Source organism: Dunckerocampus dactyliophorus, chromosome 15 (genome assembly GCF_027744805.1).
Source record: "Dunckerocampus dactyliophorus isolate RoL2022-P2 chromosome 15, RoL_Ddac_1.1, whole genome shotgun sequence".
NCBI classification, from domain to species: domain Eukaryota; kingdom Metazoa; phylum Chordata; class Actinopteri; order Syngnathiformes; family Syngnathidae; genus Dunckerocampus; species Dunckerocampus dactyliophorus.
The window spans coordinates 11025388-11051830 of record NC_072833.1 but is presented as its reverse complement, the minus strand read 5'-3'; the positions used below and the strand labels follow the sequence as shown (position 1 = coordinate 11051830).

The following is a 26443-nucleotide window of genomic DNA, read 5'->3' as shown; positions in this document are numbered from 1 at the left end:
TTCTGATTGGCTACAATGACCTCGCAGTCAGGGAATATGTGTTTCTTTGGCATCTTTGTGGTTAAAAAAAGCAGGAAAATCCAGGAATGTGACCTGGATTCAAAGCACTCTGTTGTGTCTTATCGCATACGTATGTAACACAACACACGTATGTGTCTTCTCTATTTGCATTCCCTCCTCCTTGACCCTTCGAGCTCTTTTATCATGCTACGTTATTCCAGGCTACTTAACATGTTATTCATTCATGTTGTTATCTCCGCTTGTCTCTCCACGTAACAGCTTTGCCACGTTCCTCCTCAGCTTGACCCCTCCACAAGGAGAGTCTCCAGACGACCTGGTGGGGTCACGAGGGGTCAGGGGTCACAGACACTGCCCGACAAAGACGTCCACATGCCTGTGTCAAAACACCAGCTGGCGCAACCATCACAGGTAGCGTTGTTTACTTATTTTTCTTTTATAGCCTGCATACATTGTCTTTCTGTTACAATCAACGAGAAGCGCATTGCTGTAGATGACCACAGTCTATCCCACTGGGCATCTTCGAGTGAATGAGAGTGCAAATGAAGTGTGCCAGCTGTAATTATATAATATAATATTATCATTGTAATTGGAATTTAATCAACAAAAAATTTAAACTGCTACAAATTAAATTGTGCATTAGACAGAAAACAAATAGAGATCTCGGATAAGCGGTAGAAGATGCATGGATGGATGGATAGCAGTAACCAATTATTAAAGGTTCCATATTACACTATTTTTCATCAATTTTAAATAAGTCTCAGAGATGTCCTCCTTATAACTGCACTAATAATAGATTCCATATATCACATAAAACAACATAACGTTAAAGACACGAACGTTAGCATAGCTGCAGTGCTAATATTATGCCCACATTTTAACAGCTAGAAAGTTATCCTATTTGCAAAGGAAAAACAAAATGATCAAACTTACAACTCCTAGAGTTGGCAGAGCCTAATTTTAAGATGTGTAGTGAAGCCTAGTTTTTTTGTTTTTTTTTAACAAAGTGGTGGGCGGGCTCATCTAGCTAGGGACGGGTCAGAGGCGTTATCATATCCATGATGGAGTTTTTTTCCCTTCATGACGTCATGAAAAGACATAACTTCAAAAGCGCAGCAAACAACTGACAGAGATGATAGATTTTTCTTTACGTTTGGTGCCCATAAACAAGCGCTACGGCCAAACATTACTGTTAAAACATCATTAAAAACTCACTTTTGCATAATTGAGGAATATATTTTTGTGCAAACACATTTTCTCAAACTGTTAAGTTAATATTAAACTAGCAAGAGTGTAAATTGCAGCAGACTTGCATCAGCAGATTTAAGAGCAAATAAAACCATCAAGCGTTTCCTTAGAGAAGGTTTGGAGACCAAATCTCAGCCACCGCCTGTAGAATTTTGATGGTGTGTTGCAGGAAGTAATTGTGATAAACGCTGCATGCCTGTGAATCCATCTCGCTTCTCCTTTGCTGGTGCGCCGTCCCCGTGAGCCTGGATGAAATATTTGCTTGGAAACCTGCTGTGTGTTTTGTCATTGTCTTTGCTCGGGTCTTGCAGTGTGTATCACAGAGGGTGTACATTTTGTTGATGTCAGAACACACACAACGATTTTGAAAGAATAAAATGTGTAGGTCGTAATGTTCACGGAGGATTGAGGTGTTTCATGATGAACTAGCGACTACTAAAGCGCATCAAATTAGTGCTGCATCTATTTCTATGCTAATGTGTATGTTCATATACTTTGACATAAACCACTTCAATTAACTTGTTCTGCACGTGTCATTCGTCTCCATTTGGGGCCTCGCAGCGGTCTCGGAGCCGCCAGGACAGCTGGTTATTTGATGTGAATATTGTGATCAAACATTTATGATGTTCAGTGTGTGTGTATGTGTGTCCTGTGTAACTATCCGGTGTTTATTGGTGAGGGGGAAGACCTGATCCTGCAGGGAATTGTGGTCTCTGCATCCCACCTCTTGTGTGACATATCGCTGAAGATCACAGGACAAGAGGTCTTTTGGTATATTTAAACACACTGTGTTTATTAGTGTCTGTGTGTATGTGTGCGGGTTTATGCATATGTGTGTGTACATGATGGATGAGGGTGACTTGGGGTCGCAGGGGTTGAGATGTTCCTGCCAAGACAAACAGCTGCGCTTGTGTCTGCGGCAGGTGTTTCATAGCCACTCAGCACATTGAAATTAGTCAAATCAGTCATGAGCCCTCCAGCCTTTATGAACCAGCATAATTGGGGTGTGTGTGTGTGTGTGTGTGTGTGTGTGTGTGTGTGTGTGTGTGTGTGTGTGTGTGTGTGTGTGCGTGTGTGTGTGTGTGTGTGCGTGCGTGCGTGCGCGCGCGCGCGTGCGTGCGCGTGCGTGCGTGCGTGCGTGTATATAATTCCTGTTTCTGTTTTTTATCAAAGTTGATGCCGGCCACCATCAGTGATCAAATTGGTGTAAAACTTTATACCAGTAGAGCACTGACAAACAAAAATGCATATTGCAAATATCGTTTAAAATCAGTAGATGTCTTGCTCAGACGCCATCCCATAATCCCAAAGTTTAAAGATATATGTACATATGAATATGTACATATGCAATATGCATATTTAATCCATATATTGTGTGCCTCAGTTTTCAAGCATAAAAATAGCTAAATTAACTATAATGCAAAAATAACGCATTGAAAGACTCTAATGATATTATTTTACACTGGTCACGGGGTGTCAGTAGTGTTCCTGTGATGTTCGGTGAGACACACTAGGATCGGAGTTGATCGCCGGAAAAACAGGCTTCTGTTGTAGGTTTGAATTATCTCACAACAGGCACGATAATCCCTAATAAAAACACAGGCTACTTTTGCGTCCGTTACCAAACAAAGCTGAAACTCAACTCTGAACCCCCAACGTCACCTCCTGGCCGCCTCTCTTTCAAGTCCCGGAGGGAAGACATTTATGGTAACACACGAGCAGAGTCTTATTTACGTCTTAAATGGCTTATTTTTTTAAATTTTGTCTACTATACAGTCGCGGTTTATCGCAGTTAATTGGTTCCAGACCAGACCGCGATAAGTGAATTCCCGCAAAGTGGGATTCAATATTAATAAATGGAATATTTTCATAGGAAGAGCATAGAAAACCGGTTTATGATTTTCTAAATGTGTTTTTTTTTAACCATTATTAGAGCCCTGTAGACATGAACTAACACCCCTATAGTCTATAGTCTACATTATTTTACATTACTATTATTCTTTGCTTACACCACATTGCTAATGTGCAGGCTATGAGATCACTGCAGGACACAAGAGACGGCCACGGCTTTAAGCATAGCATGCTAACGAGTTAACTAGTTAGCCTCCAATTTATTTATTCTAAATTTAAGAAAGGTTTCAAACAAAGTGGTAAAAACGTATCGTTTCATTCCATCATGTCGGACATGCCATGGCTGACTACCTGCAGTATTGAGGTTATGTAATGTAACGTCATGTCTCATCAATGTTTTGTGTCATTACTGATGCCAAGTGACCAGAATACTAATAATGGGCCATAGTCAGCCACGAAACAGCAATCATTTATTCATTAATTAATTTTTAAAAACTGTCAGGGTGTCATGGGCGTCATGGGTTTTATGTCTGGTGGGCTCTAATAATGTTAAAAACTGTATTTAGAAGGTCCTAAACAGGTTTTTTATGCTTGATGAAAATATTCAATTTATAAATAAGGAATCCTACTTTGTGGAAATTCACTTATCACGGTCGCATCTGGAACCAATTAACCACTATAAACAAGGGATTATTGTATACCAAGTAACAATGTATTCTTTTAATCCCAGGGGTTCTGTTCAGCTCATGAACACCAGGTCCATTTACCGCCCCTTCTAGATGAACTGCAGAGAACCAACCTCTTCCATCACTCTAACTCAGGCACTTTTGCCAGAATGCTTTTGTGGGCCGCGTAGGTTTTCCACCCTCGCTTGATTTTCAGTACTTTGTAAGAGAGTGGTGAGGTCACAATGCTTGTCTGTACACACTAGAGGGAAGCTTGTATGTATCTGCTTAATGTAATGTAATTATTAATACCGTACAAAAAAAGGTACGTAGTTACGTGTGCACGCCAGAAGAATACGAAGGCGGAGAATACGTTATCACTTGTCACTACACCGAGGAAGGATAAGGTTACTTTCATTCCTTTTAGGAAACTTTTTCCCTTCATTACCTGTATCCTTCATTACCGGTATGTCCCCCAAGCATGAGTCAGACTCTGCTGGAAAAGGAAAGTGAAAGTGAGAATTGAAGTGAAATGAAGACTTCCCAAAATGCTCAGAAAATGGAGAAACGCCGACCAACATTGGCCGTGTGCTTTGCGTAAGCCGCTGGACCATCACGTTGACCATGGCAACCTTGAACATGTGAAAGGATCTGCTCCTATGGACCTAAATGTCCTAAATGGACAGTGATAACTAAGTACTGTCGAGGTCTCATTATTGAAACTCCCTCCTCCCAATAACGCTCTCCCTCCCTTGCAACGTCCCTTCAAGTGTGCACCAAAACCACAAGGATAAAAGTAAGAAGATGTTCCCTTTCTTTTAGTTGCGGTGTGATTTAATTATTGTATTTCATTTTTTTTAATTATTGGTATAAGTTTCGCTTTACACTTAAAACTTGACTGACGCAACTCTTATATAGGCTGAGGACTTCCTGTTTAAGGAGTCCATATGAAAAGTGCCATCTGAGAGCTTCTGTTGTCAATTGACGCCTTCAAGCTAATAAAGCTGAAATCAACTTGAGTGAACCAGACGTTGTCTCTGAAGATTACATAAAAGCTCCACAGCCTCAAGCGAATGTTTGTCAGCATTGCTGTGATTTGGACCAAGTGCTCACCTCAACGCCTCGACCTTGCACTTCTGCCCAAAGCCACATTAGGAAGAATGAAAATGATGAAGTCAAAACACTGTCACGTCCCAGCCAGAAGTGCAGGAATCATGTCAACTCCTCCCTTGGAAGACGCACCTGTAATCCACGTTGACAAGTTTCTCCTCGAATGCTGCTTGCCACCACAGCAAGTTCAGAAAACAGCACCTTGATGGATCCTTTGAAGGGTTAATATGAAGTTTGGGGAATGGGCTGACAGAAACTATTTACAAAAGCTGAAAACATCCAAGAAAAGCTGCCTTTGATCTTCTTTGACTGAGGGGTGTACTCATACTAGAACATTTGTACCGTTCTGGACTTAGCCGTGATTCCCTCTCCCTCTCCTGGGCCCTCTGGCCTGCATTCACACTGACCATTCATTGCTTGTTCCATCGCTTCTATTCTGCTGTTCTACTGCAATTTTGATAACTTTGTGGCCCATTTTCAAGCCCTATTGGGAGTCATTTTGATCATTTATTTTGCACACGGTTGCCGCTGACACGTCTGTATTACGTACACAAATGTAGTCATGGATGAGAGATCATGCTGTGCGTTTTATTTTGAGTCTTTGTATTTTATTTTTATATTATGAAATGTGTGTTAAGAGTCTGCATACAGCGATCGCAATATGACCCATGTTCTTGTGCATGGAAGGCCACAGACCACATCTTCCAAACGTGCCAGAAGAGGGAAAGCATGTTCATGGCGCTCACACGAGCCAAACGTACTGTGCTTTCGGTATACGATTGACCTAGTGTGAGTAGTCTGAGTACGCCCTGAAGATGGCAGTCCCTGAGGACTGTCACATGCTAATATTTGAGACTTATGGTTGTTACAAGCATGCATCTAAGCCACGCCCTCTAGTATCACACTCTATCCTATCATTGTCCAATCATTCACCATGGTAGCATCTTCACAAGTGGTCTGTGGCGTCTCCAACGTGAACTTTCCACTTGCACCGAACCTCAAAGCCACATGGGGAGTACCCGGGAAGAGTGCAAGTTAAGGAACATGCCTCAAGTGGCGCTGAATGTGGTTTGCGTTTAGTCATTGCTAATGCAGTCTTCAAAGAGCCAAAGCCAGGTCGAAGAAGGCCAAGTTTTGCTACGCTCCGCAAGCTAACTCAGCCATCAGACTGTGCCGTTTTGGGGAGGGGGTTGGTTCCAACCTTTTGTTTAAAGCTGCCAGGCCGGAACGTCCCGCTCGGTGGCTTCAGGCCAGCTTTGGCCTTGCTAGCTGTGTCGCTATTAAAGCCAGCTGGGCTTGGCCTCTGGTAATGCACAATGGCTTCTCATGGTGTCTTTTAATGTTATGTCCACAGCGGATACACAAGAGTGAACTTCAGGGTTGGGGGGAGGGTCTTTAATTGTGCCCAGATACATGAAGATTGTCCTCCATCTTACTCATATTTTATTCCCCACTGAAATTGTTGGTTATGGTTGAAAACTTGAAGTGAAGTTGGGTCTACTCAGAAACAGTCTTGAAGAGGACTACCGTACGTCACAAGAGTAAAATGCAGTGGTTCCCCTATGCTTACAGCACAAACACGCATGCAGCGTAGCAGACAGTAATGTGATCGCTCCTCTACAATTACTGGATGAATGAAATCGCTCCAACGATCATGCGATGCAGAGAGCAGATGAGAAATTGACGAGACCACGTTGTGACGAAAATGACACATTGTCATGTAAATAAGATAAACATGAATATTTAATTTCTCTGATGAAATAACCTTTTCTGTATGCAAGGTATCCTTTAATTACGTCTGTTGTGGTTTGGCGCTATATTGATTATAAAATAATAATGAAATTCTAAAATTATGGTAGGGGAAACACTGGAACATGTTGACGCGAATACACAATCTCTGATGGCTCAGCTATTAGACGTGCTATTATTCAAAGTCCTTTTTTGATGTCTGATCTGTGCCATAATCTTTGCTCCATTTTTGTTTGTTGAATGGTTGATGGAAATTTAATTTACCAATTTAGTTACTGCGCTCTTTGGCATGAAGGCTGCTGTAGGTCATGAAAGAGGCCGTTATTTGATTACAGTACAGTATTTTCCTCAGTGTTGACAGTATTACTTGGTGCATTACCCAGGCTTCACCTTGTCTCCCCTCAGAGGACAAACTAAATATTCCTGCTGGGCTGTGTTTTTTTTTTTTTGCTTTTCTTTCTTTCTCTGCATGCAACTTGGCCGAGCTGACATGGTCCACGTTGCCTTCATGTGCTCATGTTTAAAAGGGAACTGAGGAAAAGCATGAACCCAATACAAATCAAGCCTGAGGCTTGAGGGAGAAGAAGAAGAAGAAGAAGAAGAAGTAGTCCAGGCAGGCTAATGTGCTTTGTGTTGGGTCGGACCCAACGAGAACTTGGCTTTAAATCAAAGTGTGCTCCTTCAGCATGACAAAATACTTCCAAACAAAAAGCACTATGGAAAAAAAAAGCCTAGGTTATGTTATTTTTAATGCAACGGTTTAATGAAAACTTGTGAAAATATTCTATTTCCAGAGCTTTTTAGGCCAGATCCTGGCGCCCTGAGTCTTGAAAAAAGAAGAGGTAGAGGAGGTCAGAGCCTGCAAAGGTCGACGCAGCAGCTCATAATTTGAGGATTTCTGAAGCAGATTTGGCTCAGACATTCTTGTCTCACACTAAAGCAATATATCGGGGAAAATCCACATGCATCTCTATCACTGTTGTACTTGGTCCACTTCAGCCTGCAAGCATGGCGCCGTCGCGTTTCCTTTCACACGGATTAGCCACGCTCTGCCTCTAATTGCGTTTAGCATTGGTAAAAGCGCCTCATTTCATCTGTTGCTAATTAATTGAATTCCGCGCGTTGCTTGATGACGGGCCAAGATGTCACTTTCACTTGTAAGGGCTCGACGCTGATGTCCACACACATCTCATCATGCCGCGGTTGCTCTGCTTTGCCACTTTTCAAATGATAAAAGTAGGATTTTGGTTCCAGAAAAGCTGTCTGGAGTCTTAAAATGATTTGAGCCACCGGGGACATCTTTTGTCAAGTATCTCACAAAAAGGTTCTTGCTTCAATATACAGTGGAAGCCTGGTTAGCGGCATTAATCCGTTCTAGAAGGACAGACTCAAACTGAAATGTACGCTAACCAAATAATGTTTTCCCTTAGGGCACAGGTGTCAAACACAAGGCCCGGGGGCCAGATGTGGCCCGCCACATCATTTTATGCGGCCCGCGAAACCCTTGGAATAATGCATGTCAATAATGCACTTCACCTCTGCCCTTCTAAATGTATTTGATCTGTCATTTTGACATAAAAATTGTACTGCATGTGGTTCTTCTAAACGTCAGGATTATCTAATCATGCACCAAATATTCCAAGCATTTTTCAAAAACAAATACTTGAATGTCTACTTGTCACCATGACATTCTCACTTCACTTCTCATTTCGAAGGAAGTTATCCATCAATTTGTAAGTAAATATATAATAATCTAATGCATGGGCAACTGTGTAATAATATATTCATATTTACATTCATATATACTGACAGTTACAAGTGGCCCTCTGAGGTCAGCCGTAACTGCGATGTGGCCCTCCAATGAAAATGAGTTTGACACCCCTGCCTTAGGAAATACAGCGGAGCCTTGGTTAAAGTCATTAACCCGTTCCAGAAGGTCCAACTCAAACCAAACGAACTCTAACCAAGGCACATTTTCCCATAGAAAATAATGTAAATCCAATTAATCCATTCCAGACACCCAGTTTTAACACAAAATACATTTTATAGACAATAATTATAGTTTTACATGCAGGAAATGATGCAAAAATCATTACAAATGACAAATGAATGGACAACTGAACATTTAACATCACTTTTACCAAGTTTAACTGAGAAGCACACTAACCGGGGCGGACGTTTAAAGAGGTACCACTGTAATGTAAATCCAATTCATCCGTTCCGGACACCCAAAAGTGTTGACACAAAATACTTAGTTTTACAATTATATATGCAATTATATATACAATTCAAAATGCATACAGATGACAAATGAAATGGATAGATGAGCATTTATTGTCACTTAATGTCATTTAATGTCATCACGCGATGATGAACAGAGAGAGAGAGGAGAAGAGATATACATGTGCCTTCATACATTGCACCTTTATGCTTTCCTACGAGTTATTCCTTGAATTCAATAGTATTTCTCACCTTCTTTATCAAAATGCTGGCACTGGGAACTGTGTTAGTTAGCAAAGAACTCCAGAGTCAACTGCGTCACAGACGGACGACAAAGGTCAGAGACAATGACTTTCGCTTCCCATGCTAACACAATGTTAACAGGGACTAAAAAAATGTGATTAAAATACAGTTGGGCTCATGCAGTGTATTCATAACACGACAAGACACACGCCATATTGTATACTAACCGGGAAATGAATGCAAACTGAGGCTCATTTTATTAGTACATTTTAAGATGTATACCAAAAAACTCTAACCAGGGCGTACGCTAACCGAAGTTGCACTGTACTGTACAGTGGCTCTCGTTTGTCACCCCACAGACTGGCTGACTCAGATCGACATAGGTGATTGTCAACATAACCGAAATGGAAACCGAAACTAGTTATTGTTTGCACATTCACATACTTCTGACTGGCTTAAGGAGAATGGGTGATGATAAAGGAGTTTTTCACCTACGGCAGTTTGTTGTTATGGTTTTCTTCCATATGTGCATATTTTTATTTTGAAACTTGAGTTTTCATATGATATTTTATCCTCTTATCTAACAGAACTGCTGCGCTAATTTTGTATGTCTTGGCTACAATGACTATAAAGCTTTCGTACATGTGCAAATCTTTCTTCTGCTGACTAACAATCTGAAAGGAAAATAATGACATGTGCATTTTGTTAGTTGATTGGGTAGAATCCAGGTTAATACTGCAATGCTTTTATATAGAAGCTTACTTTGCACTGAACAGGAAGTCAGTTTACATTTTAATACTTTAACCAGACAGTGGTTTCGTTGCTGTTGTCATTTCACACTGCACAGCAATAATGATGACGTGAACAAAACTACAACACGTCAACATAAATTGACCGATGAGATCTTTGGAGCTCACATTATATGTCGACAGAAGCGGTCGACGTTGACTTATGCGGCACTTTTTCGTGATAAGAACACGGTGGACCAGGACTTGATTAGTTGGTGCACACAGACAGGTTGTCAACTTAAGCGGGAACAGCTTGAGCGTCTTTCAGTGTTTTCATCCTTTCGTGAACATGCCGGGCTTTCGTCAGAATTTGTCTTAATTTCTCATTGACTTCATGGATCTTGTGGACAAATTTCAAGCATTTGCAGATGCTTTGGTGCTGTTGTTACAAATTAGTGGCCCTGGAGGAGGAGGAGGACAGCTTTGAAATTTGTTGCCTTTCCAAGTGCACTCATTTAATAGTTCATTTGGGAGCGTGAGTAGAATGACATATAAGCACATGAAGTGTTTATTCACATGCTGCAGGGCTTGCTAAAAAAAACACAACATTTTAATAAAAGTACATTGCCAAAGGGGCCAGTTTGGGGATGTCGTGCATTCCTTGCGCAAATGTAACCTTCAGCATCCAGAGTCAAATGCCCTTCCTGCTTCTGGCTCTGCGGGCACACAGGCCAAGAGCGTGTGAGTCAGGACTTCCACGCCGGGCCAAATTCCTATCAGAAGCTTTAGCCTGCATGCGGTGCCTTATCCCCATGAAAGCCATAAAATCCAGAGATTGGCGCTGGAATCTGGAATTGTGAGCAGCTAAATTGCTCTCCATCTGAATTAAGTTCAGCGTTGCAGCGAGGAAGAGGAGCGCCATGTTGGGATTTGAATGGGTGCTGCAAAGTGTTGCCCGTCTACTGAATTCTTCTTGCTGTTCCCAGTGACGACACCAGAAGAAGGTTTTCTTCTGGTGTCGCTCAGCATCGCGTGTCTTTGCGCTGCCGCTCAGAGGTTAATCCGACTTAGTCTGTAGCCCAATCTAATGAGTTGGCTCGCTCCCCTCTGCGTCACTGCACCTTTAAGCTCCATATTGGGAAACTAATGCACACAAGTCATTAGTAGTAGAAGATTTGACGATATTTTGGGGTTACTTTAAAGCTTGTTTCTTTCTTCATGAACGGAAAACATTAGTATTTTCATCCATGTTGTCCCGTTGCGTTGCAGGGCTGCAATAATCATTGCACTGCATTTCGCAAAGGTGACGCCACCGGCATGCACATGATGTGTCAGTCAGTCAGTCAGTGTCAAAATTTACACAATTAAACATGTTCAGCAAATTCTATGAAGATTCAGATTTGATCTAATCCACACCCATTCTCAAGACTCACCAATTACTGACGATTTATGTGTTTCACATGTATTACTTTGAAATAAATATATATCAAGATCAAGATCAAGAGAGTTTTATTGTCATGTGCATAGTAAAACAGCAGTTATACTATGCAATGAAAATCTTATTCTGTTCATTCTCCCAAGAAAAGAAAGAAAACAAATGAAAGAATAAGAACATAAGAAACATAAACACATAAACATATATACCAATAAATTAAGCAACAACAACAGAAGAGACATTAATACAAGTAAATAATACAAATAAATAAATAAATAGATAGAGTGCTATGAGTGTGTGCGTGTGTTGCGTGCGGCGTGTGCGAGTGCTTCGTTGAGGAGCCTGATGGCCTGTGGGTAAAAGCTGTTTGCCAGCCTTGTGGTCCTGGACTTCAAACTCCTGTAGCGTCTGCCTGACGGTAGGAGTGTGAATAATGAGTGTTGTGGATGTGTGCTGTCCTTGATGAGGTTGTGTGTTCTGCGTAGGACTCTAGATTTATAAATGTCTTGCAGTGAGGGGAGGGCTGCCCCAACAATGTTCTGTGAGGTCTTGATCACCCGCTGGAGTGCCTTCCTATCACGTGTTGTACAGTTACCGTACCAAACAGTGATGGAGGCAGTAAGGACACTTTCGATAGTGCATCTGTAAAAGCAACTCAGGATTGTGGTGGGCATGCCAAATTTCCTCAGTCTTCTCAGGAAGTACAGTCTCCTTTGGGACTTCTTCAGAATTTGTTGGGTGTTGTGAGACCAGGTGAGGTCCTCGCTGATGTGTGTGCCAAGGAACTTGAAGGTTTTCACCCTCTCCACCTCAGTCTCATCAATAAACAGGGGTCTATGCGGCTCCTTTGCCCTTGTTCTTGGGTCGATGATCATCTCTTTAGTCTTATCTGTATTGAGAAGGAGATTGTTATCACGACACCAAGCTATGAGGTCCGCCACCTCTCTTCTGTATGATGTTTCAACACCACCAGTGATCAGGCCAATGACTGTAGTGTCATCTGCAAATTTAATGATGCTGGTGTTGTTCTGGGAGGCCACGCAATCGTAGGTGAAGAGCGTGTAGAGGAGTGGACTCAGCACACACCCCTGTGGGGTCCCAGTGCTCACAATTCTTGAGCTGGATGTGCGGTTGTGGACTCTGACTGACTGGGGTCTGCCTGTGAGAAAGTTAAACACCCAGTTACAGAGGGAGGGAGACAGGCCAAGTGTGAGGAGCTTATTTGTGAGTTTGTGGGGGCAGACTGTATTAATATATATATATATAAATAGATAGATAGATAGATAGATAGATATAAATACATGAATAAAAATTTAAAAAAAATGTTGACAAACATGTACTAGTTTATGATTGTTTTATTAGTAAAAGAAAAGGATTTAAAAAAAACTTCCACGACCAGTTTTTCAAGGAAGAGCCCATTTTTTCGTCTTTTCTCCAGAATTTATGCGCAGATCTGTTAACATTCATTCAAAAATCTGTGAATAAAGCCCAAACAGATTTTGTAATACAAAAGAGAGGACACAGAGGTGTTTTTAATTGGAAAGCGTTAAATAGTTTTTTTTAAATGAGAGTTGACGCACACACAAGGTTGTGTTTTTGTTTTATGTTGGCATTATTACGCAAAAGCAATCACCGATTCCAACACTATTTTTTAATGAAGAGCCCATAAAATATGTGTTGTCTTAGCATTCATCTCTGTGGGAGTTGTCAATTTTTCTATATTGCCATGATGAGCAACAAGGGATAGTCTTTTTTTTTTTTTTGCTTTAATCTTGCGCAAGATTAGAAAGAAGCGTTGCACACGGGCATCCATGCACATCATAGAGGTGTCTCTCGTGGTGCACCAAACTGTGACTCATGACTTACTGACCGAGAACATTTCACATTGTGAAAACTGACAACCATATGATTCGGCATGATCATTATCCAGGCTCAATGAGAAATTCACACCGAAATCTCAGATGCCCTGGACACAATGACCCTTCTATCCTCATACGATCCATACACTGATATCGTGATGTTTCTACAGATTTCATGGTTAATTATAATGATGCCGTCTACAGGACTAGAGGGGTAAAACAGCATCAATCGCCAGTTCCAACCAGGCTCTGTTGTGTGTATCTTTAATTTGAACTATAATTAATGTCATAAACAGTTTCTAATGTGCATAATCGTACCACTCTAGCTGCTAAGGAAAGCTAATTACATTGCACAAGAACTCTGTCCATACAGGACACAAATGATGCTAACACTAACAGACCTTAAACTTTGTTTTGTTTTGTTATTATGTATTTCAAAATCAATATGAACCAAACACAAACAGTTAGTGGTTTGATCCCCAACATATCAGAAAAAGGGCAAAAATGTCAATCACTGTTTTCCAAAGTCAGAGTTGATGTGTGTGAATATCACATATATAATATAATAATATAATATAATAGGTCTGCTTTCATAGATGACTGAGAAAATTTAAAAATACTCCTAATTGAGAGGCTAAAAAATAAAAAATATATGAAACAAATACCAAACCAGTTGTGAATATAATTGGATTCTTGATTAATCATCAATTCCTCGAGTAATTGTTGCAGCTGTGGTAGAAAGTAGTAAATGTTATTATGCGGCGCTCTGGCCTTTGAGTGCTATGCTAATTATCAAGGCGATGGTTGTTTGCTGACTTGCCAGTTTTATGCTGGAAAAGTGCTGACTGTTGACTAAAACGAACGAGGAGGAGCCACAGCAAAGACAATTGTCCCTGTGACCTCAGTGGAATCTATAAGACAACGTCCGGTCACGTCATCTCAGCAAACACACACACACACACACACGCACACACTGCATGGCTTTTAGATGACTGCGCCTGTCAACACTCGTTCAGCACAAGCCACAATAATTAACATACAATTAAAGGAATATCTCAAGAGCCAATATCTCCAAAGAGGTGATTGACAGCGCAGTGGCTTTTCAAATGAAAGTCTTGCGCCATCCACTGATGTGTTTTCAGATCCCACTCGCTGTGCTTGCAGGGGGACGTCTGTGAAATGATGAAACATGGGAGTAAAGTGGGCGAGTGCATGGGCTACATCTTTCAAAAAAAAAAAAAATAAATAAAATAAAAAATAGTCTCATGTGCTTCTTTTGCCCTGGGTGGCTGTCCTTGGGTTGGGGCCGAGGGTATTTGGAGGGAAGATTTGGCCAAAAGAACCATGAAGAACCATATTGACCCAGTCACACAGCTAAGAACACTCAAGGGCTTGTTAAATATTAAAACATTGTGTGCTACGTGTCGTAATGAGATGCGCAACATCTGCAAAAGTGTTGGGTCACCTTGCTTTTTTTGCCCTGCGGGAAGTGAAGGTGCTGGACTTAATTTATTAACATCTGAAAAGGTTAATCATATTTTTCTATCAAAATATTAGCGGTGTGTAGAGACTAAAACCTCAAGAGATTTACTGTCTATAGCGATATTAAATAAATGAATTAATCACACGATAGATGAAAATGAAATTGATCATTTTGCCGGCCTCCGTATATTGCCATGTGCCTGTCTGTTTTCCTCGTTTCTCGCCACCAAACAGGCAGGAAGAGGTTTCACTCTGTGTTGGTTCAGCACCTAGACGCTTCATAGAGCAACGGTGTTCCATAGAACACTGGCGAACAGACTGAGACTTCTTGTCAGTCGCATTGTCTCTGTGGGGGGAGGCAAGGCCACTAGCACACACACAGCAAAAGAGTGGGACTTTGCGAGGAACAATGCAAGGTAACGTAGTAGAAGGTAGGAGGGAAAAAAGATGCTTGCAACCCCAAATGCCACAGCCCCCATGTGGGAATATTAATAATGAGCAAGGTGAGCCCATCAGCACGGACAAGCCAATATGCTGAATTTATTTGAAAGTGGTAGTAACGTACAAGGCAACAAAAAGATCTTGCCCACCTCAAACATATGACAAATTTTTCCCATCTGGAAAAAAACTACACAGACGCAGGGCCTTCATCCCGGCAGTCAACACTCAGTGAGACATTTGGACGGCAAATAAATACAAACAGAATAGCGCAAAATTGTGTACGTTCAGAGAAATGCTGCAAATGTTTGACAGTACAAATTTCCGGTGAAATTAATGTCACAAATACCAATTCCACAACATTGCAGAGTGAAAGATGACATATTAAAGGAAATATTGCATCATTATGATATTATTATTACATATAACATTAGTGGGTTTTTTTGGTATCAAAAAGTGTTGACAATAATATTGTATCGCATCAATTTGTGGGACAATAAACATTTCAAAACGCACTTGCATTGTTTTGTGAATCAGTTAAATAAAAAACGTTTGTTTGTCCAGTCATATTTTCATTGTGCTTTTCTTTAAATTAATGTTAAAATCCCGTCTCGTCTCATCTCACTCTCTCAGACCATGCACCGTCTCGTCTTGTGAGTTGGGTGTCTCATGACACCCCTACAAAATATATTATTGTGGTGTGGTATATTAACTATTATTATTATTATGAGTGTTCTTGTGCAATGTTTTCATTCAAAAAGCATGAACATGCCTGGTATTGTATGTAAGTGCATCCATACCTAGTGTAGTGTCCAGGTAGTGTCTACCACAAGCAGGGATTTTACACTTTCAACTTCATTATTCCCACCGTATATCTGTGTAATGTCTTTACAGCAAAGCTTCTTTCGGGGTTCTCATCGTCGGAGCTTTCTACTGAGCCATTGCGGATCTGCCGCAGCAGCACCAGCCTGGATCTAATCTGCTCCTGCTCCCAACCATTTTTGCTCCCGCCATCCAAGGATGTGAGTGATGACCGGGAGAGACACCGTGACTGATCCCCCCTAGGTCGTCATCCCCTGAAAGGCGTTCTCTTTTGCTTCCTTTGCCATCACTCCCTTACTTGATCTTTGAGCATTTACTGCAAAAATGCAAACTGATGTGCGCTGTGCAATGGGTGCAAGTACTGAGACACCCTAACAGGTAATATGCAACAATAACGGCTTCTGCATAGACTTTATAGAAGACATGCATAATTCCTTAGAGATTGGATTGATTGGTTTGTTTATTAAGAGGTGTGTCCCATTACATGTCTTGTCGTTTACCTTAAAGTATCAGAGGTGCCACAATAGTGTATTGTATTATTGTTTGTTGGTGGAATTTAGACAGTTTAAAAGTGCTTTTAGTAAACCCTACTAGGAACACGTTTTGTGTGTCTGTATCTGTAATGTTAATGAGCTGTTTTGGTCCTCGCCTGTCCCTGACCGAGTGTATGTCTCCAAGAAGCGCTATAATGCATGTTATCCACTTTTTGCATCTACACTGTAACTCTGTACTTGTCCAATCGTATATTACTTACTAACAACGTAACATTAAGGAGTGGGACAGGCGGACACGAGCATTAGTAACACGAGCATAGCTATGTGTGCTACAGTGCCAACATTACATTCACATTTTCACAGCAATATCATGCTAGGTTAGCCTCTTCGCTGAAGAAAACAAAATGATCAAACTTAGAGCTCTCACATCTTTAGCTGACTGATGGAAAGTTGATAGAGCTTTGTGTTAAGATGTGTAGCGAAGCCTGTATTCTTACAAAGTGCTGGGTGTGTCCACAGGGTGGGCTCCTCTAGCTAGGGGCAGGTCAGCAGCGGTATCATGTCCATGAGGGAGGAGGTTTCACCTTCATGGTGTCATGAAAAGGTGCACGTTCAAAAACCAGCATTTGAGCGCCTGATATTTTTTTACATGTTTGGTTTTCATAAAGAAGCTCTCGGGACATATTATTGTTAGACCATCACTAAAAAGTCACTCGTACATAACAGGGAACCCTTGATTTCAACCCTGTCGCTCTATTCCCTTATTTCCTTTTTTCCATCTTTGCTTTCCTGTTTGTTTTTTCTTTGTCTCCTTCTGGAATCCCTCATAAGCCTCCTTTTCCAAAGGTTTCGCCCATCCCATCACAAGAATGAGACAAGTTATTGCACTCACGACCGGGAATTCTGGGTCCCATGAAAAAAAGTCAGTCAGGGACCCTTGGAATTGTCCTAACTTCCCCCCCCCATGTGGCGCCCCTGACTCACAATATCCACTGTTGTCTCCTCCGAGTTCCTTACGAAGCCCTCCTCCTCCTCGTCTACACAACAACTTCTGTGAGTCATTAGAGAAGTGTTTGGAAAACAAAGGAAGAACTCGGCAGGTTAATGAGGCCGGGAGGTAGCTTTGTGTTGAGCCCCATCAGTATTCGACGGAGAGCTCAGTCGCTCTCCCAATAATATCCTAGTCATTTGGGTCAGACACGTCACTGCCTCTGTGAAGGACGCACACACACACACACACACACACACACACAGTTTAATAGAAACCTCCTCACTCTGTAATCATTAGCGACGGCAACTCTCTCCTTTTTTCTCTTCCCTTCATCCATCACTTACACCTCACTTATACCCTTACACAGCACCACTACCACCAATGAAGATAGACTAGCCAATCATGTATGAATTACAAATAGACAGCAGTGGCCCCTCATTAGGACCACCCTTAAAGTCGTCCAGGCCAATGATGGTAAGACCAGTGTAATAATAATCAGTGTGCGGGTCCCTCCATCAGTCCCTACCATGAACATCTGGAGCTGAGGAGATAGTTAAAATTTAATAAATCTCTTATTTAGTGTGTTTATGCGTCATGCATTTTTACTTCCAACTTTCTATTGACTTATTTTTCTTGTCCTATTATACAGCCTTTGCAGTGCGTTATGTCCGCCATGTTTGTGAAGGAGACTGCACGTCGGCCATAATTGTGAGGTCTGTTGCATGTCGGACATGTTTGTGGAGTTTGCTGCTCGTCTGCCATGTTTGTGGAGTGTGGTCCTTGTCGACCATTTTGTGAGGTCTGTTGTGTGTCGGCCATTTTTGTGGCGTGTTTGTTCGGTGTGTTGCACGTCGACCACTTTTGTGTTTTGTGATGTCTGTTGCATTTCAGCCATTTTTGTGGAGTTTGGTGCATGTTGGCTAGGTCTGTAGGTGTAGGTCGGCCATGTTTGTGGATTGTGTTGCATTTCAACCATGTTTGTGGAGGTTGCTGCCGACCAGCCATTTCTCCAGAAACTGTTGCAAGTTGGTCATGTTTCTGGAGAGTGGGGCATGTCGGCCATGATTGTACAGTGTGTTTGTCGTTCATCTTGCATGTCGTCATGTTATACAAAATTGCTTTATGTTCGCCGCATGTTTGCTGAATCTTTTGGATATCAGCATGTTTGTACACACACAATTTTTGTAGTCTATTGCTTCCATGCTTCTGGAGTTTGTTGCACGTCAGCCATGTTTGTTGAGTGCGTTTTGTTGATTCCTTGTCTCCAGGGTTGCTGAGTTTTCCGATCAAGAACCCTCCCAGCTCCGCCACCCATGTCCTCAAGGGTATGAACTATCTACTATTTGTTTGCGTTCCTCCGATAGCTCACACTCACAATAAACTTTATGAATCGTTGATCAGCTCAGTGGCCTGCTCTTTGATGCCGGCCTCTGGGAAGAGCAGAGAATAATTAATATTCATGGTATTTATTTACGGTTGCAACTTAGCTGACTCTTAAGGGGCTTCATTGTGGCTATTTTTAGCCTGAGGAAGACAAACTGTGCTTAAAATGCATTTTGCTATCACAGCCAAAACACTTAGAGACCTCCCCGAAGGTGTGTCCAAGAGACGCTGCTTGCCAGTGGGGGTCGTAACAGACAGACAGTGACTGTAGCCTAGCCTCACGCACGCAGGCAGACGCACACACACACACACACACACACACACAGATTGTGTAGTCATCCTATACATTTTGTTGGAGCTGGCGGTGGCATTTGGCAGAAGTGCGGACTCAGCGCAGCTTGCTTTGACGAGGTTCGAGCAAACAACGTGACAGCTACACACTGATGGACCTTTTTTTCCAGTGATGAAACTTTTTGAAAGAGCTCCCTTTTGCTCACCCACTCTCACGGGACAAAAGGAAAAATAAACACAGATAAGAGCTGAAGCCGCACTACAAAATAGCAAAGATAAGGAGGGGATGAAAGCAGGGATTGAAAAAACAGAATTGTCTTAGTTGTCTGTATTCACCTTGTGCTGGAAGTGTGGCTAAGCTACCTGTGTCTCCAAGGAGAACATTGTTGCTGTGATTAAGGCGTTGCAGTGAAGCCAGAGGGTGACGCCTGGCATAGATTCAGTTGGCTCCGCCCCCTTAGTTCTGCCCCCCCATCCCCTCAGTGCTAAGCCGTCACTGTCAAGCCCAAAAAGCACTTAATGGTGCAGTGTGCATGCCAGGCCATTAGGTGGCAATGTGACCTGATTACCTCGCACACAATAAGTTGTGAGCAAGCACTGAACCATTTCCTGAGTGTTTATCCTTTCAGGATATGGAAGAAGATCCACGATGGCGCAAACAAACCAGAGTAGAATCCTCCCTGAAGATGTTTTCATCTCAAGGTAAGCAGCAAGCATCTGTTTGGTCTTTAGAGCTTCTACAGCGCCTCTGAACCAGTCCAGTTTTTAGTCCAAACATCTGTCCGTGATACCATTTGTGTGTGGTGTTTTCTTGACAACTTTTGCGCTTTGTATTTGTCCTCAACCCTTACCCCATGTTCCAAAGGTCTCCCGCATTAGCGTTTGAATTCGTCACGACTAACTTGCTCGTTTGACCTTTCCATCTGTCAGTACAGTGCCATTCTCCCGAGGTCGGCCACATTAGACTCTTGTTGCGCTCCCCGAGGTTAAAGGGCAAATGGGATATCCTTTCAAATTGTGTGTATGCCACATTTGCGTATGCCCGGAGAGAGCAGTATTGAGGGTATCAAAGGCCGTGGTGCTGCTGGGGGATGATGAATGGCTGCCAGGTGCTGAGGTCCATGTGGTAATCACCCCAGGTAAAAGCTTTTTGGACCTGAAGCTGTCACCTTTTAAAGGCTGCTGGCAGCTCATCAGCTCCCTCCTCAAAAAAGATCATGTGGATGAGGCCTGAAGCTAAAGAAGCAGACAGGACTTAATTTCCTACAGACCAGTGGAGGACTCTGGAGGGAAGCCGAGCGGTCCGTCGCCTCAGAGCCCTGCAGGCGGGCTCACCGTCTTCTTGTCATGCCGCGTCAGCATCATTTGCTAACCCTTGCTCTCACCCACAATGCACCTGGGTGCCCAAATATCCGCACTGATGTTCATATCATCTTAAAATGTTCTCATCTGTTTGATATTGGAGATCTTTTGGGAGATGAGGAAATCCGTCAGGTCGTTAGCGACTGAGGCGTTAATACAGCCTTGAAGCTATGCTGCGGTGGAGGTGAAAGGCCACTCGGCTTAAAAGATCAAATTTCCCAAAAAGGGGAGGTCTCACTTTGGTTATATTTTGGTTCATTTGGAACATGCTGAACAGTGTTACATTGAAATACGTCATATGATTACACATGTCCGAAAAGGAGTAGGAAGAAGCAGAGCTTATTTAATCTTTAATTACTGATAGTTCACTTCCAGTGTGTAACATGTTCATATACTACCATTTTCTAATAGGGAAAGAAAGGATAAAGAATATGTTATTGTAAAGTTAAGAGAGTTTGGAGATGGCTTACTCTGTAAGTTGGCAATGAATGTGCTCTCCTCGTTTAGGATGATTATTGTGTTGTTGTGATGTTTATGACGAGACCCACCTCCTGGAAGTAACACAAACTGTCCTATAAATATTGTGAGACGCCTCCTCGGGCTACAAACTGGCATAATTCAATTTGCCAACTAATTCGGCTCAAAACACGAGGCCTAAGCTGTTGAGTTTGTCCGACACAAACAAACAAGGACACCCAAACTCCTGCAACCTCATTACAGCAGTGCCCGCAAGTCACAAATTTGTCCTTAATTGGTGACTTGTCCTAATTGACTTGAGCTAATTTATGGATGAGATTATTTTTACCCTCTCTTTTAATTGAACCATAACTTTAGTTCTTTGCTCACCCCGTCTGCCTGCCCGCCTCGCTGGCTGGCACGCTGGTGCTTAATTACGACCGAGCGTTGTTTCCGGGGTGCAAGTTGATTGTTGTGAGCCGTCACATTCGCTTATGTCGAGCATTCGTAGCAAAGGATGAATCCCGCGAAAGTACAGAGTGTGCAGAGGGAGAAGCAACAACAGCAAATCGCAGCAGAGTTCATTTCTCAGGCTAATGGAGGGTGGCGCCTGGAGGCGCTCGTCCATGCAGGCGTCGTGTGGAGGGTTTATGGTGGTTGTGTTGTACGCAAAGAGGTTTCACATGAATCAGTTTTTGTGGCAGGTCATGAACGACCCCAATGTTGGGCATCAGTTCAAGGATTTAAATTTAAGCATTTTTCTCCTGTGGAGGTGTACAATAATATAATAATATGAGGTCACCATTCAGTGGAAAATAGTTCATTAAATTAGGGTTGTTCCAATCAGGTTTTTATGCTGCCGATTCCGATACCGATGAGTGAGATCGGCTGATACCGATACCCGTCACATGGATTAACTTTACATTTTTCAATTTTGTTTTAATGATGAGAGCTATTGGCCAGGGTCCCCGTTACACAATTCCAAGTGCCCCTGGCAAATAAGTCATTGTTAAAAAGCATGTCTTTTTTTTTTTGCCTTCATTTGTGTGAAACTCAAACCTGAATTTAATTTGGTGCATGTTTTCAGACCTGTTTCATAGAAATGGAACAGTCCAAATGAACCCGTTTTGTTTTAAAACCTGTTTAAATCGTACTTAATTGGTTTAGCTTCAACATGATGAGAATATTATTACATGTGGTCCTTGTTCTACGGCGTTCTGTGTTACGACGTTTTGTGGATACAAACGCGCTCCCAAACTTTCTGCACTTCCCCGTGTCTCCCAAGTCTAAGGCAGGCAGTTCTGGTGGCAGTGCACCAAAGAAAAGGAAAGCCATAACCGTGGAAGTGAAAATGAACATCATAAAAAGCTAGAAGAGTGTAGAAATACCCACCACAGGTTTGGTCTCAGCTGCTTGACTGTCGCGACCATCATTAATAAGGATAAAGGTGGTATCCTTGAGCATGCTAAAGGGTCTGCCCCTATTAAAGCGACAGTTACAGTATATGCAAGCAGCATAGTGGTCTCATTATTGAAATTGAAAGTTTGCTTTTGCTTTGGCTGGAAGAGCAGAATCAACACTGTCTCAATGAGCATTAAGTTGATTCTTAAAAATTGTTTGTATCCTTAAAAAGGAAAAGGAGAAGGGATTGAACGTGAAGTGTTTGTGGCCAGTAAGGGGTGGTTTGTGCGGTTTAGTGCTCATTCTAATTTGCATAACCTTACGGTTTAGCATGGCTGAGATTATAAAAGGGACAATAAGGAATGTCTCTTTCGTTTTTTCCTCTATTTTTAATGTATTTCATTTAATTGATATATTTACTTTTATGACTGTAATTCATGTCCTTCATGTGAAGAGTGTGAGTGACCTACGTGTTCATTTTACTATCATTTAGGTATAAAGGATAAAGGTGCAGATCTGCCAATGTATTCGTACTTTTCATCATTTGAGTCACCATGGAGTTAAGCCAAACGTCATCCTCCACCATCTGCTACCTAACGTTATATTGTCATTGTACCGGTGCTCGTTACATTGTTGTGGTGTCCCTAATGTTGAGGCCAGTGAGGGAAAGTCTGACTCTGAGGGCTGTTAGGGAACTCAACAAGCAATTCATAGTGGGAAGTGGTCACAAAATAGTGCAATCAATAGCAGTTTGGCCCAAATTGAAGCATCAATATCTGTAGAGATGATTCGCTGCTACCCGGCCCTGCTAGCTGAATGTGGGCGGGACCTAAATAGCGCCATTGGTGCATTAAATACTCTTATTATTGTGTGCACTGCATTTACACAACTGTGCATGCCCTTGTCTTTTGTCTTGCTCAAGTTGTGTTTTATGTTTTTCGGTGTGTATGTGTGTGAGGTGTGTGTGCGGAGGACTAAATCAATGGTAAATGATTGCACCTCTCAATAACTGATGGTTGTGTCTGGGCCGAGGGGGAATGATTAATGATGAGACGATGGATAATATGAGTAAGACACACACTGAGACCTTATCGCACACACGCTGTCAAGTATAAATGTGTGCACAACAAATTGTTGCTACTTTTGTTACTGTAGTTGAGAAAGCCAACTGTGTCCTCATTTTTTGGTGCTTATGCTATTTCTATCTTTCAAAACAGACTCACTTAGTTGAAGTTACATTTGGCAAAACAAATGCTACATACAGTATACTTATGTTAAGTTACTCCTAAGTTCTTCTGAACCTCCTTACTGTATGTTAGGTTACCCATTGTGCTAAGCTACATTAATATACCTTCTATTACACACACGTATATTAAATTCATTGTTTTGACACTACAAGGTAATAGTTACTACATAAGTTATTCGAAAATACGATCACACATTTTTTCTGAAAGTTTCCTGGTAACCCTTGTACACATACAGTATTTACGCTAAGCTACATACAACGTCTACTGCAGATACTTAACTGTTAACTGCAACATAGCATTAAGTTATGTTACGTTATTTGGAAATACGACTTCACAACACATTTTTACGCCAGGTTTCCCGTGAAGCATATAAAACATACTGTAGTTGTTCAAAGTCACGTTATGCGACCTGATGCACGAGACTGGGGCCCACAAGAACGAGACGAATTAACATTAATTTTCAGAAAAGTGCAATGAAGAAAATATGACTGGACAAACAAACGTTTTTTATTTAACCGAGTCACAAAGCGATGCTGGTGCTTTTTAAATGTTTATTGTTCCACAAATTGATGCTAAACTATGTTATTGTCAATGTTATTGTGACCAAATAAACCACTAATGTTAGATAATGTATAATAATACATAATAATATATCATAATTATGCAATATTTGCTGTAATATGTCTTCTTTCACTCTGTATTTTGTGACATGTATTTTCTCACAGGCAATTCGTACTGTCTGACGTTTGCAGCATTTCTTGAAATGCTGGCTTTTCAACTAAAGAGCAGCATTTCTTTTGCGATGACTTTCTGTGAACGCACACAATTTGGCGCTGTTCCGTTTGTGTTTACTTTGCCGACCAAACGTCTCAGTGAGTGTTGACTGCTTGGACGAAAGCTCTGCATCTCGATGTGTCGTTTTTTTTCCCAGACGGGATAACTCGGTCGGGTGGATATGTTTGAGGTGGGCATGAGACAGACGTCATTTCTCAGGTATACCTTTTGAGTGTTAAGTTGCTGTGTGATGAGTTCAGTGTTCTTTGTGAGATGACACCATGAGTCAGACTGTTATATTGTTTTATATATATATATATATATATATATATATATATATATATATATATATATATATATATATAATGCAATTTCCTGCAATTTCCAATGGGTTGACAAGTTCGTTGTGAGTTCAGTGATAGCTCATGATTGGCTCCTGCCAAAGGAAGCGCGACTGTTTCCTCACTGACTCGCGTATTTAAACAATTAGTAGTACCTCTGAACTAAAGGAGATGTCACGAGATTAGAACTTAGCCATAAATTAGGCGCACCGCTGTATAAGCGGCAGGCTTGAAAGTTTAGGAAAAAGGTAGTGGCTCATACACCGGAAATTACAGTACTTGTTATGCGACGACATAACATTACATCATGCTTCGTCATTCTAGGAAAACTACAACTCATACTTGGGCCACTACATTGGGCTTTCTCACGGCGCTGTTATGTCTATTTACGCTACGTTACATTATGCCAAGCTACATGTCACAGATGTTAATTTACTTGTTATGCGACATTACATCTTGCTATTTTATTGCAAAATACCACTACATGACACATGGTTACACTAATAGTATTCGGAACAACTATGCCACATACTGTATTTCTTTCTCGTCATACTTGAATTACTCTAAATGATGTTATGCTAGGCAACATACATTAAGTCATGCAACAACATGACATTTTTGTAAACTATTCTTGCTTACACAAAATTGCATCAAATTAGTTGCAAACCTCTAACACTATCTTACGCTCATTTATTTTACCATTTTGCCACGCTAACCTTATCAGCTAATGCGCACAATTAGATGATGTCATTGTAGTGCCTGTAGTTTAGTTGTGGAAATATCATCAAATGCTTTGAATACACAAAAGGCACCACATTGTTTTTATATTAACAGTAAAACCTTCACAAAAGCTCTTACAACATGCACACAATGTCAGTCTCGCTAGTGCAAAATGGCGTCACAAAGGGCTTCTGTCGAGCCCATGGCCCGAATGGCTGTTTTGTGTTGTCAGTCATTCGCTCCCCAAACATGCACTTAACTGCCTCGGCCGAGATTTCCATCTTTTATTATCTTGCCAGACAACAAAGCCCAAATTCATGCGCGCTCTCTTATCTGCCTCATCATTTTCCTCACAGCAGTCGGCTTTGCGCTTGGTGGAGTCATCTGCAAACACACACAACATAGCTGCCGATGTAGCGGCCATTGTGGGTTGCAATGTGGCCCCCTTTTGCAGCCTCTCTTGTGTTGCTATCACATCCTCTTCACTTCTTCTCCTCTGTGTGATATCTCTTCATTAGCCCCCCCCTTTCCTCACGTCTCTTGTTGTGTTATTGTGTTACACTGTTGGGCAAATCTGACCCCTCTCTCCAGATGATAACCATTGATTTGTGTCTTTATTACAAGTGCAACCTGTTTCACCAGCATGGCCGCATCCTCATGCCTAGTGTGGCTTAACACTGCCATCTAGTGTCCAGCCTCCGTGTGTCATGATGACAATGGCGCCTACAGAGTCATACGCGTGTGTGTGTTGAATAGAACTCCCTAGAAGCTAATTTTGCAGCCTGCTGAGGACAAATGGCGCTTTTTTTGTTGCATCTGAGTGCTGCAGCCCAGTGGACAGCGTGCATGTTTAAGTACCGGAATGTAGCCACCATCTGCTGCACATTAGAATTAGACCTCCAGCCCAATTCAATTAGCAGCCCAAGCCGAGAGGGACCAACTGAGATGGTGGGAATGCGGGTAGAGAATTGAGAAAAGTGCACAAAACAATACTCATTTGGATCTTCATACAGTAAATACCCACTCGTGTAAATGCATGAATGGTGTCATTATGATTCATGCATTATTGACTCATAAAAATGTGTAAAATTAGGAAAAATGCCCAATCATGGTAA

At 41.7% G+C, this 26443-nt stretch overlaps 1 protein-coding gene across 1 annotated transcript in view; it reads left to right on the top strand.

The window, feature by feature from the left end:
* The window catches only part of naa40 (N-alpha-acetyltransferase 40, NatD catalytic subunit), a 94118-nt gene that overhangs the window by 6486 nt on the left and 61189 nt on the right, over positions 1-26443 (top strand). The window contains exons 2-4 of the mRNA XM_054752541.1: positions 280-429; positions 18622-18678; positions 19657-19729. The gene's annotated coding sequence lies outside the window, so the exon portion shown is untranslated. The remainder of the gene's footprint in view (positions 1-279; positions 430-18621; positions 18679-19656; positions 19730-26443) is intronic.